The sequence below is a fragment of the Salmo trutta genome, chromosome 19 (genome assembly GCF_901001165.1).
Source record: "Salmo trutta chromosome 19, fSalTru1.1, whole genome shotgun sequence".
In the NCBI taxonomy this organism is placed as follows: Eukaryota; Metazoa; Chordata; class Actinopteri; order Salmoniformes; family Salmonidae; genus Salmo; species Salmo trutta.
Window position 1 is genome coordinate 37,314,095 of NC_042975.1, and position 12,391 is coordinate 37,326,485.

General features: G+C 40.3%; 1 protein-coding gene across 7 annotated transcripts in view; it reads right to left on the reverse strand.

The window, feature by feature from the left end:
* LOC115154524 (teneurin-1) overlaps positions 1-12,391 on the reverse strand; it is a 184,939-nt gene that overhangs the window by 106,769 nt on the left and 65,779 nt on the right. The window lies entirely within an intron of this gene.

A 12,391-nucleotide genomic window follows, 5' to 3' on the forward strand; every position in this document is an offset into this window, starting at 1 on the left:
TGACCAGAGAGAGGGGACAGTCTTCCACCTGATGGCGAAACTCAAGTCGCACCGCATCCACATCTGCCTCATGGACAAATTCATGTTCCTATGACCAGAGAAAGTGAAATAATCCTCGATATTAAAATAGACATGACAAGCTGCTAATGAGGTAGCCTAGTGGTTAGAGTGTTGGACTAGGCAGGTAGCCTAGTGGTTAGAGCGTTGGACTAGTAACCGAAAGGTTGCAAGACCGAATCCACGAGTTGAAAATAGGATTTTGTTCTTAACTGACTTGCCTAGTTAAATAAAGGTATGATAAAAATTCAGGGCTATCGATACACTTGGCTACTCATTCAGTGCAGTGGGAGAAGTGCATTTTTTGTTTTACAAAGTGGTGAATAAAAACAGTGTTGACAGTGCTGAATAAAAATGTAAACATGAACTCACTCGTAAAAACAGCAGCTCTTTGCTGTATTCTTTGACAGTCTCTCTTTGGTAATGGTTTTAAAAGTTATGAATCTCACCTAGGCTAGTGTTAATCTTTGCTGTGGGGTTGTGGAAGCTGTAGGCACAGTGAATTGAGCTATCCAATTGGCCAGTCACAGCTCTCGTTGTACCCCGAGTAGGCCAAGTTTGTCCTTTCAGACAAATGAAATGGTTCAAAATAGCAACACTTTGCCTACCTGGCAAGACTTTATCATTGGCTTTCCTACAGAAATGTTTGGTGATGGACTAGGAATGCCTTGAAGAACGGCCAGTTGGTGACCCCTGATGTATGGCAAGCGTGAATGTCTGACTGAAAACATTTATGAGGCTACTTGGAGCCACATCTCGTTCTAGCTGTTTAACAATCTCATCACATCATTGTTTTCGGAAGACAGCGTGGTATTGAGAATCCTCACGACCAAGTAAAGAATCTTCGGTGTGACCCCCCCGTCTGTGCCACATGGTTTAGTGTGGCACCACTATCTTGGCAAGACAAAAAACTATAGGAAAGACAGTCGTTTCATGTGAGAGGCTCAGCCATGTTAGGATTTTCATAGTGTTGGAAAGAAGGACATTTGGAGGGGTAGAAAGGGCACAGTTGTGATGGGTGACTCTTCAGAAGAGGAAGACGATTTCAGAGTGAAATGCTAAAAAAAGAGCAGTTTCAGCAGGAAGAGGGCCATATAAGTGAGCAGGAAAAGCCGACTGTCATTTCTCAGCTTGGCATTGAGTGGGATGACTGCCTTTTAGTTCAAACTTGCAATACAAGACCATATTCCAGTATATTCTTAAAATCAAGGGAAACCATAGCAGCTCCTACACATGGCTTTAGCATGTTCTTCAGTCAACCAACCATTGCATAAATGGGAGAAAAAACATTATTTCCTCAAGGCTCACAATGCTCAATCACAAGTCATTTGCTCAAATGAATAACATTGACCAACCCAGGGTGGTGTAATGAAAATCCGGGAATATGTACACTATATCAATGTCTGCGATTCCAGCTAATTGGTTGGCCTTAGCCAATCAGATGTACTAATGAGTGTCTAATTGATACTCAGTTGGAGATAAATCCAGCCTGCGCAGTGTGTCTCTAGGAGGATCAACGTAGAACACTGTAGTAAAGGACTTCATCCTCTCTCCCCAGCCTGGTGGCCTGTACTGGCAGGAGGACGACCTCCTCACGTCTGTTCAGCAGGACACTGATAGTGCCGCAGTCAGCACACATGTCAATTTCCAGCAAACAAACACACTAGCTACTGTTGAAGCTGGGCCTTTGCGGTTGGGAAACTGCACTAGCTAGCACATTTCGCCCATTTTTTCATTTGAACCATTTCCTCCAATTTTAAGGCAGATGTTGTAATGATGGCACTTATCTTAAATAGACCCTCATTTCCTGTTCTCTGGCTTATTTGGATTAGGATTTAGATATTGAAAATGAAATATTAATACTGGAATGTATTAAGAATTCATTAAAAAGGAGTAGGCAAATCATGTTTTACAATAATAAAACAGCAAAAGGGCACTATAAAATTTACACATTTTCATCCATTCATCTTCTATTTTTATCTATCCATCTGTCTTTTCTTCCCAATGAAGGATATTCAGGATAAATTGGATCTACAGATCAATTGCACTCAACAGTATATCAGTCATAGTCAGGACAGACCGGCTGCTCTAGGTCACAGATAAAGCGTCAGGCGGCAGACGTAGAAACCTCAGCTTTGACATGCAGGCTGTTCCAGCAGTCAGACAGCTGAGGCAGATGCGTATGAGGGATCTCTCTTTGTTGTTACCTTTAGCATTCATCAGGCTCACCATCACTGGAGCTGCCTGCTCTGATGTCTCTAATCTGGGGCGAACAAAGTCAGGTCTGATTCAACAAGAATGACATGGTAATTCTGCAGAATAATAAACTATTTGTTTCATTTCTGCACGGGGGGGTTGAAGGCAGAAGGGTTTCGGATGCCAAAGAGAAAACAATGAGAGGGAATCAGTCAAAGAACCCGTTCCGCTGAAAAAAATATACAAATTGTAATAACACAATTCAAATCACAACCGGAAATATCCTAAATCCAAGATGATAAGGTCCACAATGCATAAGAAGGATGTCACTTTGATGCAGGCAGACAGACAGACAGTGTTGACTTGAGCATAGCCCAATCAGATATACTGTTTACTCTAAATACAGACATACGCCCCAAAACATCAAAGCCCACATCTGTCAGAGAGCTAGACAAGGTAGTCTCTTTAAATAATGACCCCTATCATCAGACTACATATTCAGCCAGCCCTGCCGTGACAGTGGGTATCTTCACTGATCATTAAAAACATCATTATTATGGCCAAAAAACATTAAGGAAAAGTAAAAGAACACAAGCTAATATCTAATGATCAACAACAAGCTAGCAACCTAAGAGGAATATGTGTAATGGTCTTAATTCCTCTCATATTTAATAGTTTGGATTAATCCTTCCCTTTGATGTTTTCCTGGTGAAATGATTCAAGCTCATCTGTTTTATTTAGACTGATATGGCTCGTACGTTTCAATAAAGGAGTCTCAGTCCATCGTTAGGAGGGTATTTGATATGTCCGTCCTCCGAGGGTTTGTGTGTCTCACAGCCCCCAATCATCTCGTCTCAGAGTAGGCAGAGGGAGAGGAGGATGGCTCTGATGTCGACACTTTAAATTAAACTGATGAAATTAATTCAAAGATGTGAATCCATCACACAATATCAGTCCTGGCATATGGGGTGCCTTAAAATATTAATAATTAATAGAATCATGTTATTGAACCACTGCAGAGCTCAGGTTATAATTTTCTCATTTTCACTCCTGCCAATTTCCCGGCATGAAATGGAAGGGGGAGAAAACAAATTGAACAAATAATACCTTTTTGCTATGAATTTTAGATTAAGGCTTGTCACCTATTATACTTATATTAAATTACATGATGGAAAGTTTGGGAGATAAAAAAGTTATCACCACAGCTTGAATACACATTTTATAGAGCATAATTCATATAAATGAGATATCTTTGACAGTGCAGTGGGATGAAACCCAGACGTGTGTGGATTCTTTATTATGCTTTAGAAGAAAGACGTATGGCCATATTTGTATGCTTCTGTCATTGGCTCCCGGAAATCCGATCCAAGTGTAAATAATAATATTATATAAAGGCAGTTAAAGTCACATTTGAAACCTGCAAAGAGTCCCTGTATTTACTTTCTTTTGCACAGGGAAAACATAGTAACCAGCCCATGACTACTTAAGGTTGTTTCTGGAGCCCTTCAGACACACAGACAAATGTGGTCCTGATCGCTGCCTTATATTTCTATTGAATTGCCTAGGGACATGTTGTAGTACCAGATCAGCTAAAGACCCTCTGAGGTGACGAATGAAATGGTCGATAATTCACCAGAGGCTGGACTTCAGGAGCTAAAAGCCAAAAGACATCCAGGGGACTGCAGAACACGGCCTAATCTCACACCGAATCCCCAAAGACCACTCCTGGAACAGATCCACACCTGTTTGTTATGTGGCATTGCACTAGGAGAGGAAACAAACTTTATTGGTCGTGTACAGTGTAGTACTTACTCTGTACACATTGGCATGAACAACGTGTACATGATTTAATCAAATAGATTTTGCATCAATGTGTATCAAAACAGGGGAGCAAGAGATTGTGTAACCCTGTGTTATTTGTGTACATAGTGGAGTTGATAATACCACTAAAGAACTATAGTAAAATTGTGCGCTGCCCCATTATGGAGCGGTCTCCCTCCATTCATACGTACGTTAGTCACATGACATCTCAGACACCACAGACCCGATTTTGACGAAACTTGGGTGAATGATGCGTCTCGCCATGTAGATCCAAAATGTAAAAAATTACACAAATTGGCCTGAGGGGCAATAAAGTAAATCAACTGAAAACTTAAAACAAGCATTACTACTGTCCCATTCGAGCTACAGCCATTACATTTTGTACATACAGTACCAGTCAAAAGTTTGGACACACCTACTCACTCAAGGGTTTTTCTTTAATTTTACTATATTCTACATTGTAGAATAATAGTGAAGAAAACAAAACTATGAAATAACACAAATGGAATCATGGAGTAACCAAACAATTGTTAAACAGATTCTTCAAAGTAGCCACCCTTTGCCTTCATGACAGCTTTGCACACTCTTGGCATTCTCTCAACCAACTTCATGAGGTAGTCACCTGCAATGCATTTCAATTAACAGGTGTGCTTTGTTAAAAGCTAATTTGTGGAATTTCTTTCCTTCTTAATGCGTTTCAGCCAATCAGTTGTGTTGTGACAAGGTTGGGTCGTATACAGTATATAGACCTATTTGGTAAAAGACCAAGTCCATATTATGGCAAAAAACACCTCAAATAAGCAAAGAGAAACAACACTCCATCATTACATTAAGACATGAAGGTCAGTCAATGCGGAAAATTTCAAGAACTTTGAAAGTTTCAAATGCAGTAGCAAAAACCATCAAGCGATATGAGGAGGACCGCCACAGGAAAGGAAGATGCAGAGGATAAGTTCATTAGAGTTAACTGCCCCTCAGATTACAACCCAAATAAACGCTTCACAGAGTTCAAGTAACAGACATTTCTCAACATCAACTGTTCAGAGGAAACTGCATGAATCAGGCCTTCATGGTCGAACTGCTGAAAAAAAAAACACTAAACGACACCAAAAACAAGAAGAGACTTGCTTGGGTCAAGAAACACGACCAATGGACATTAGACATGTGGAAATCTGTCTTTTGTCCTGGTGAGTCCAAACTTAAGACTATTGGTTCCAACCACCGTGTCTTTGTGACACGCAGAGTAGGTGAACGGATGATGGTGTGATGGGGTGGGGGTGCTTTGCTGGTGACACTGTCAGTGATTTATTTAGAATTCAAGGCACACTTAACCAGCATGGCTAACACAGCATTCTGCAGCGATACGCTATCCCATCTGGCTTGCGCTTAGTGGGACTATCATTTGTTTTTCAACAGGACAATGACCCAAAACACACCTCCAGGCTGTTTAAGGGCTATTTGACGAAGGAGAGTGATGGAGTGCTGCATCAGATGACCTGGCCTCCACAATCACCCGACCTCAACCCAATTGAGATGGTTCGGGATGAGTTGAACCGCAGAGTGATGGAAAAGCAGCCAACAAGTGCTCAGCATATGTGGGCTTCTTCAAGACTGTTGGAAAAGCATTCTTCGTGAAGCTGGTTGAGAGAATGCCAAGAGTGTGCAAAGCTGTCATCAAGGCAAAGGGTGGCTACTTCGAAGAGTCTCAAATATAAAATATATTTTGATTTGTTTAACACTTTTTTTGGTTACTACATGATTCCATATGTGTTGTTTCATAGTTTTGATGTCTTCACTATTATTCTACAATGCAGAAAATAGTAAAAATAAAGACAAACCCTTGAATGAGTAGGTGTGTCCAAACTTTTGACTGGTACTATATATGCAGCCGCTCATGAGCAACATATTTACCGTAACGACCGATAAGCTCTGCACATCAAATTTTCAGCAAATTAGACTTTTTGTCTGCCACCAAAGTTTGAACAAGAATAGCTCATTTTCAATGAATTAAATATGCATTCTCAAACTTTTGTATAATATCAGCCAGTAGTTTTGAAAGAGGTGCTCATGAGCCAAAGTTGGTCCCTGTTTTTTGTGTACTACTTCATCCAATTTTGTACTACGTGATCCATTTCAGGCGATATGTTTTGCAACTTGTATTTTGCAATTTGTATGTTATCATACAAATTTTGAAATTAATGTGATATGTAACGAATCCAATTTGTGCAATATGTTACGGATTTGGATCCCAGAGTGCATCTTTGATTTCAAATCACACTTCTTTTAATTGTTGACTCAGAAACCTTGGTTAATGGTTAAAAAGACTGACAGATGTCATGGCTAGCGTGAGGCAAATTAACATAAATGTGCAGGCATTAGATATTCTCAAGTTAAACTACATGACCAAAAATATATGGACACTTGCTCGTCGAACATCTCATTCCAAAATCATGGGCATTAATATGGAGTTGGTCCCCCTGCTTGCTGCTATAACAACCTCCACTCTTCTAGGAAGGCTTTCAACTAGATGTTAGAACATTGCTGTGGGGACTTGCTTCCATTCAGCCACAGGAGCATTAGTGAGGTTGGGCATTGATGATGGGCGATTAGGCCTGGCTCGCAGTCAATGTTCCAATTCATCCCAAAGGTGTTTGATGGGATTGAGGTCAGGGCTCTGTGCAGGCCAAACCATGAAAAACAGCCCCAGACCCTTATACCTTCTCCACCAAACTTTACAGTTGGCACTATGCATTGGGGAAGGTAGCGGGTTCCTGGCATCCACCAAACTCAGATTCGTCCGTCATACTGCTAGATGGTGAAGCCACTCCAGAGAACGCGTTTCCACTGAGTCCAATGGCGGCAACTTTTACCGACGCTTGGAATTGCGCATGGTCATCTTAGGCTTGTGTGCGGCTTCTAGGCCATGGAAACTCATTTCATGAAGCTCCCGACAAACAGTCTGTGTGCTGACGTTGCTTCCAGAGGCAGTTTGGAACTCGGTAATGAGCGTTGCAACCGAGGACAAGCGATTTTTACAGGCTACGCGCTTCAGTACTCGGCGGTTCCGTTCTGTGAGCTTGTGTGGCCTGCCTCTTCGCAGCTGAGCCGTTGTTGCTTCTAGACGTTTCACTTCACAATAACGGCACTTACAGTTCAGAAATGTGACGAACTGACTTGTTGCTAAGGTGACATCCAATGACGGTGCCACGTTGAAAGTCACTGAGCTCTTCAGTAAGGCCATTCTACTGCCAATGTCTGTCTATGGAGATTCCATGGCTCTGTGCTCGATTTTATACACCAGTCAGCAACGGGTGTGGATGAAATAGCCAAATCCAGTCATTTGAAGGGGTGTTCACATACTTTTGTGTATATATATATATATATATATATATATATATATACACACAGTGTAGTTTTTTATGCAAGTACTTGATAATCATTTAAGGTGAGTACTCAAACAGTGAAATCATATCAAATGCCCTAGTAGCATCTTACTGTTTGCATACGTGTAATTTATAGACAACAGTGGATTGATCTGAATATTTCACAGTCAATTCATTGACATTGATCATTATGTTACTATCAGTATAGTCTATAGAGACTCCTTTGTATAACTGTCTCGTCTGTCCCCACATCATTCGTTGGGGACGACATGTTTAATGTTGCCTTGTTATTCAATGGCTGCTGCTCTATCCAGACGTGTCCTGTATTACTCACAGAATAATTAATGTGGGATGTTTTGTGACTGTGTTTGGAGCTACTGTTTTAGTCAAATAGAACTGTTAATAGGTGAATTGTGGACACCTGCACATCGTTCACCATTTCTGTTGCTACAAGGAAGTCCTCACGTGATTAGCGAAGAATCAGACATTGTGCACAAAGTGGTTCCACTTAGATAGGAAATTAAACCCCCTCAAAAAAATGCCTACGGCCATAGGTTTCGTTCTGAGTAGTTGTAAACAATTGAATACAACCGCAATTGAATATATGAGATACCTTAGGATTACTGAATTATTGAAAAGAATAACGATTTAGCAGTAATACATTTGTCTCTGAAAATAATGTTGCATATTCATTTCTGGATAAGCACCCAGCTATATTTGATTATACACACACACACACACACACACACACACACACACACACATGGTTACAATTGCTCCAGTTCTGATAAAGTATTTCACTAAATAAAACATAAAGACAAAAAAAATATTCCAACTTTAGATGGCAAAACAGCTCTGAGCTACATTTGCAGTATCGGTGTAAGATAAATACAATATACTGCATTACATGGATTGGAATAGAGCCAAGTTTCCTCAACAGAAGACATTTATGATATCGACCAATTCTACAACATTTTGTCTTGTAAAGAATATTGCTCCACCTACCGTCAACATATATAGGCCTCATCCAGCAAATGAAGTATACAGTTCAAGTCAGAGGTTTACATACATTTAGGTTGTGTATGTAATTAAACGAGTCATTAAAAGTCATTTTTCAACCACTCCACAAATTTCTTGTTAACAAACTATAGTTTTGGCAAGTCGGTAAGGACATCTACTTTGTGCATGACACAAGTCATTTGTCCAACAATTGTTTAAAGACAGATTATTTCACTTATAATTCACTGTATCACAATTCCAGTGGGTGAGAAGTTTACATACACTAAGTTGACTGTGCATTTAAATAGCTTGGAATATTCCAGAAAATGATGTCATGGCTTTAGAAGCTTCTGCTAGGCTAATTGACATCATTTGAGTCAATTGGAGGTGTACCTGTGGATTTATTTCAAGGCCTACCATCAAACTCAGTGCCTCTTTGCTTGACATCATGGGAAAATCAACAGAAATCAGCCAAGACCTCAGAAGAAACATTGTAGACCTCCACAAGTCTGGTTCATCCTTGGGAGCAATTTCCAAACGCCTGAAGGTACGTTCATCTGTACAAACAATAGTACGCAAGTATAAACACCATGGGACCACACAGCCATCATACCGCTCAGGAAGGAGACGCGTTCTGTCTCCTAGAGATGAACGTGCTTTGGTGCAAAAAGTGCAAATCAATCCCAGAACAGCAGCAATGGACCTTGTGAAGATGCTGGAAGAAACAGGTACAAAAGTATCTATATCCACAGTAAAACGAGCCCTATATCGACGTAACCTGAAAGGCCGCTCAGCAAGGAAGAAGCCCCTGCTCCAAAACCGCCATAAAAAAGCCAGACTACAGTTTGCAACTGCACATGGGGACAAAGATGGTAGTTTTTGGAGAAATGTCCTCTGGTCTGATGAAACAAAAATAGAACTGTTTGGCCATCTCAAGACATCAGTCAGGAAGTTAAAGTTTTCTTCACAAATGGGTCTTCCAAATGGACAATGACCCCAAGCATACTTCCAAAGTTGTGGCAAAATGGCTTAAGGACAACAAAGGCAAAGTATTGGAGTGGACACCACAAAGCCCTGACCTCAATCCTACAGAAAATGTGTGGGCAGAACTGAAAACCCGTGTGCGAGCAAGGAGGCCTACAAACCTGACTCAGTTACACCAGCTCTGTCAGGTAGGAATGGGCCAAAATTCACCCAACTTATTGTGGGAAGCTTGTGAAAGGCTACCCGAAACGTTTAACCCGGGTTAAACAATTTAAAGGCAATGCTACCAAATACTAATTGAGTGTATGTAAACTTCTGACCCACTGGGAATGTGATGAAAGAAATAACAGCTGAAATAAATCTCTCTACTATTATTCTGACATTTCACATTCTTAAAATAAAGTGGTGATCCTAACTGACCTAATTCCTGACCTTAAATGTCAGGAATTGTGAAAAACTGAGTTTAAATGTATTTGGCTAAGGTGTATGTAAACTTCCGACTTCAACTGTACATGTGCATCATCCATTAACGGGTGATGGTTTTACAATATTTATACTGTCTGTTAGCCTCCAGCTATTTAACCAATCACATCGAAACATTCAGTTAACATGAATAAACATAAGTACTTATAATGCATGAACTGTATTGATAAAAGAGGAATTAATGAATAGATAAGTACAAAAATATACATAAGGCCAGATTATACAACTCAAACTTTTGAAACATGGGGTAAAATTGTTGTTGGCAAATCATTCCTTTTCAATCCATGAATGACTGAGTGAGTTTTGCTACTGGGAGCTGAATCCAGGAGATGCATTAATGTGTAATCTGTCACAAAGTCTCACTTTCCAAACAAGGAGGTATTGATCGGATGGGAACCTTTCCTTTCACTAATTCTGTTTGCACAGAGTTTTGGCTTCAGCTCTGAATTTTCCAGAAACGTAAAAAATACTAAACATTATGGTAGTTCATGGGACAGGGAGAGCATATAGATTGGTGTGACTGCTATGACTGACACCTGTGGAAATCTGGGTTCATGCAAGGTAATAGATACACAGTGAATATGACTAAAGATGGACTTTTTGTACAGCTATTTTAGTTGCTTCACATTCTCAATATTTCATAGGGTGTGCCTGTCATGTAGTTAGCCATCCATCAGAGAGACATACTGTTCATAACATGAAAGTGTCCATGTACTACTACTTCTCCATTACTAAGGTATGTTCTGATTTCTAACACTGCTGGCCAAGTTCTCTAGGGTATAACCTCAACATAAGGAGAGGACAACCTCACACAGGCATGTGACAGCCACAATGTGGCCTCATCCATCAATGGCTGACATTAGATATTGTTTTGTTTTTTTTCTGAAGGGGAACATAAGCCTAGAACGAAGGGGAGGTTTTATGGCAATCAACCAAAGGTGCTGCATGATATATGACCGGAATATGCAAATACATCGTGTAGCCTGACCATAGCAGATTTTCAAATCTCACTTCCAAACCCTGAAGGAACTGGGCAAAGCACTACTAGCAAATAAACACTAGGGGCACATTTCAACAATAATCTAATTTATAGATCTTTATGTGAGGCCATATGAACATGCGGTTATAGAATGACACATTTACGACCTGTACTGTATACTGGAGATGTTCCATAATTATTTAGGACTTTCTACACAATGAAACTGCCTCCCTATATTAATTCACTCCATCTCAAATCAAAGAAAAACAAGAAGCCTTGTCATTCAGTTGCAATGACATTCATCCTTAGCCTTCATGCTTGTCTATGGTGCATACTGTAGCATCAATTTCTACACTCATCCACAGTGGTTTTACATCCATGGTAATCCTTTAGAGAACAATAGTAGTTTTTACATAAACTGTGAAATACCAGGAGAGAACAGAGAACTGTGACAGCAAGTAGCCAACAAAATAAGAAGAGCAATTGGTTTCTTCCAAGGGAGTATTGCGGTCAGCTCAGAGTACTGATAAATACTGCATTAAGAAACAGTGATAATGTTTTTTTCTACATGGGGGAGGAATAGCATAAGATACTTTAATAGCGAGGAGCCAAGATATTTACTGAGGGAGGGAGGTAAACTGCTTCTGAACTTCCCTCTGCGCTGACGCTCATTAAAATTGCAGATCACATCCCTCATCAGTGCCATGCCAGTTCAAAACACCAGCCTGCTCTTCCTTTCCATTGGACTGTCAGTCTTAACAGATCAGCAGGAGACAGGGACGGTAAGAGAGAGACAAGGCCCACCATTTTCCCGCTACAAACACAGCCATCTCACAGCAATTGTATTCCCCAGAGTGATAATCCTTCTGACAGAGAATAAATAAATGCTGAGGGACATTCTTCCAGATAAAGATAATAAGGCAACAACAAACGACCTCTGAGATTAATGTGGTCATGCCTCCCAACAGATATATAATATTCACAAATGCCCATTTCTAGCAGGATAAATAGTTAATATGAAGGCTGAGGAGTAAATATGAATGGCAGTAACATTGCATCACAGGGGACAGTCCCCTCCAGTCCACAGCTCGCACCCTGAAAAACATTCAAATCTGCACCAGCTTTTTAATAATGTTCTCTGGTGATGCTGTATTTCTTCAAATGTTCCCACAAAATGACATACTGCACGAATCTCATACAAGAGCAGTTTTAGACAAACCTTCAACATAGCAAGATGATAGAAATCATATCATTAAATTGATGTGTGCTCTCATCCAAATAGGTAGATTTAGTTTTCACAGATATTGAAGCCCTGAAATGGGTAACTAACGCTGCTGTCTCATTTGGTATTCTGAATAGACCTCAACAAGAAAAACGAGGCTGCTACAGACTCACCCCTTTTTCTCTCATTAGACTTGACCCTGGAAAAGGTGCCTCACACAAACAACAAACTTAATTTCACACTAACTGTATGCCTCTCACTGAAGAG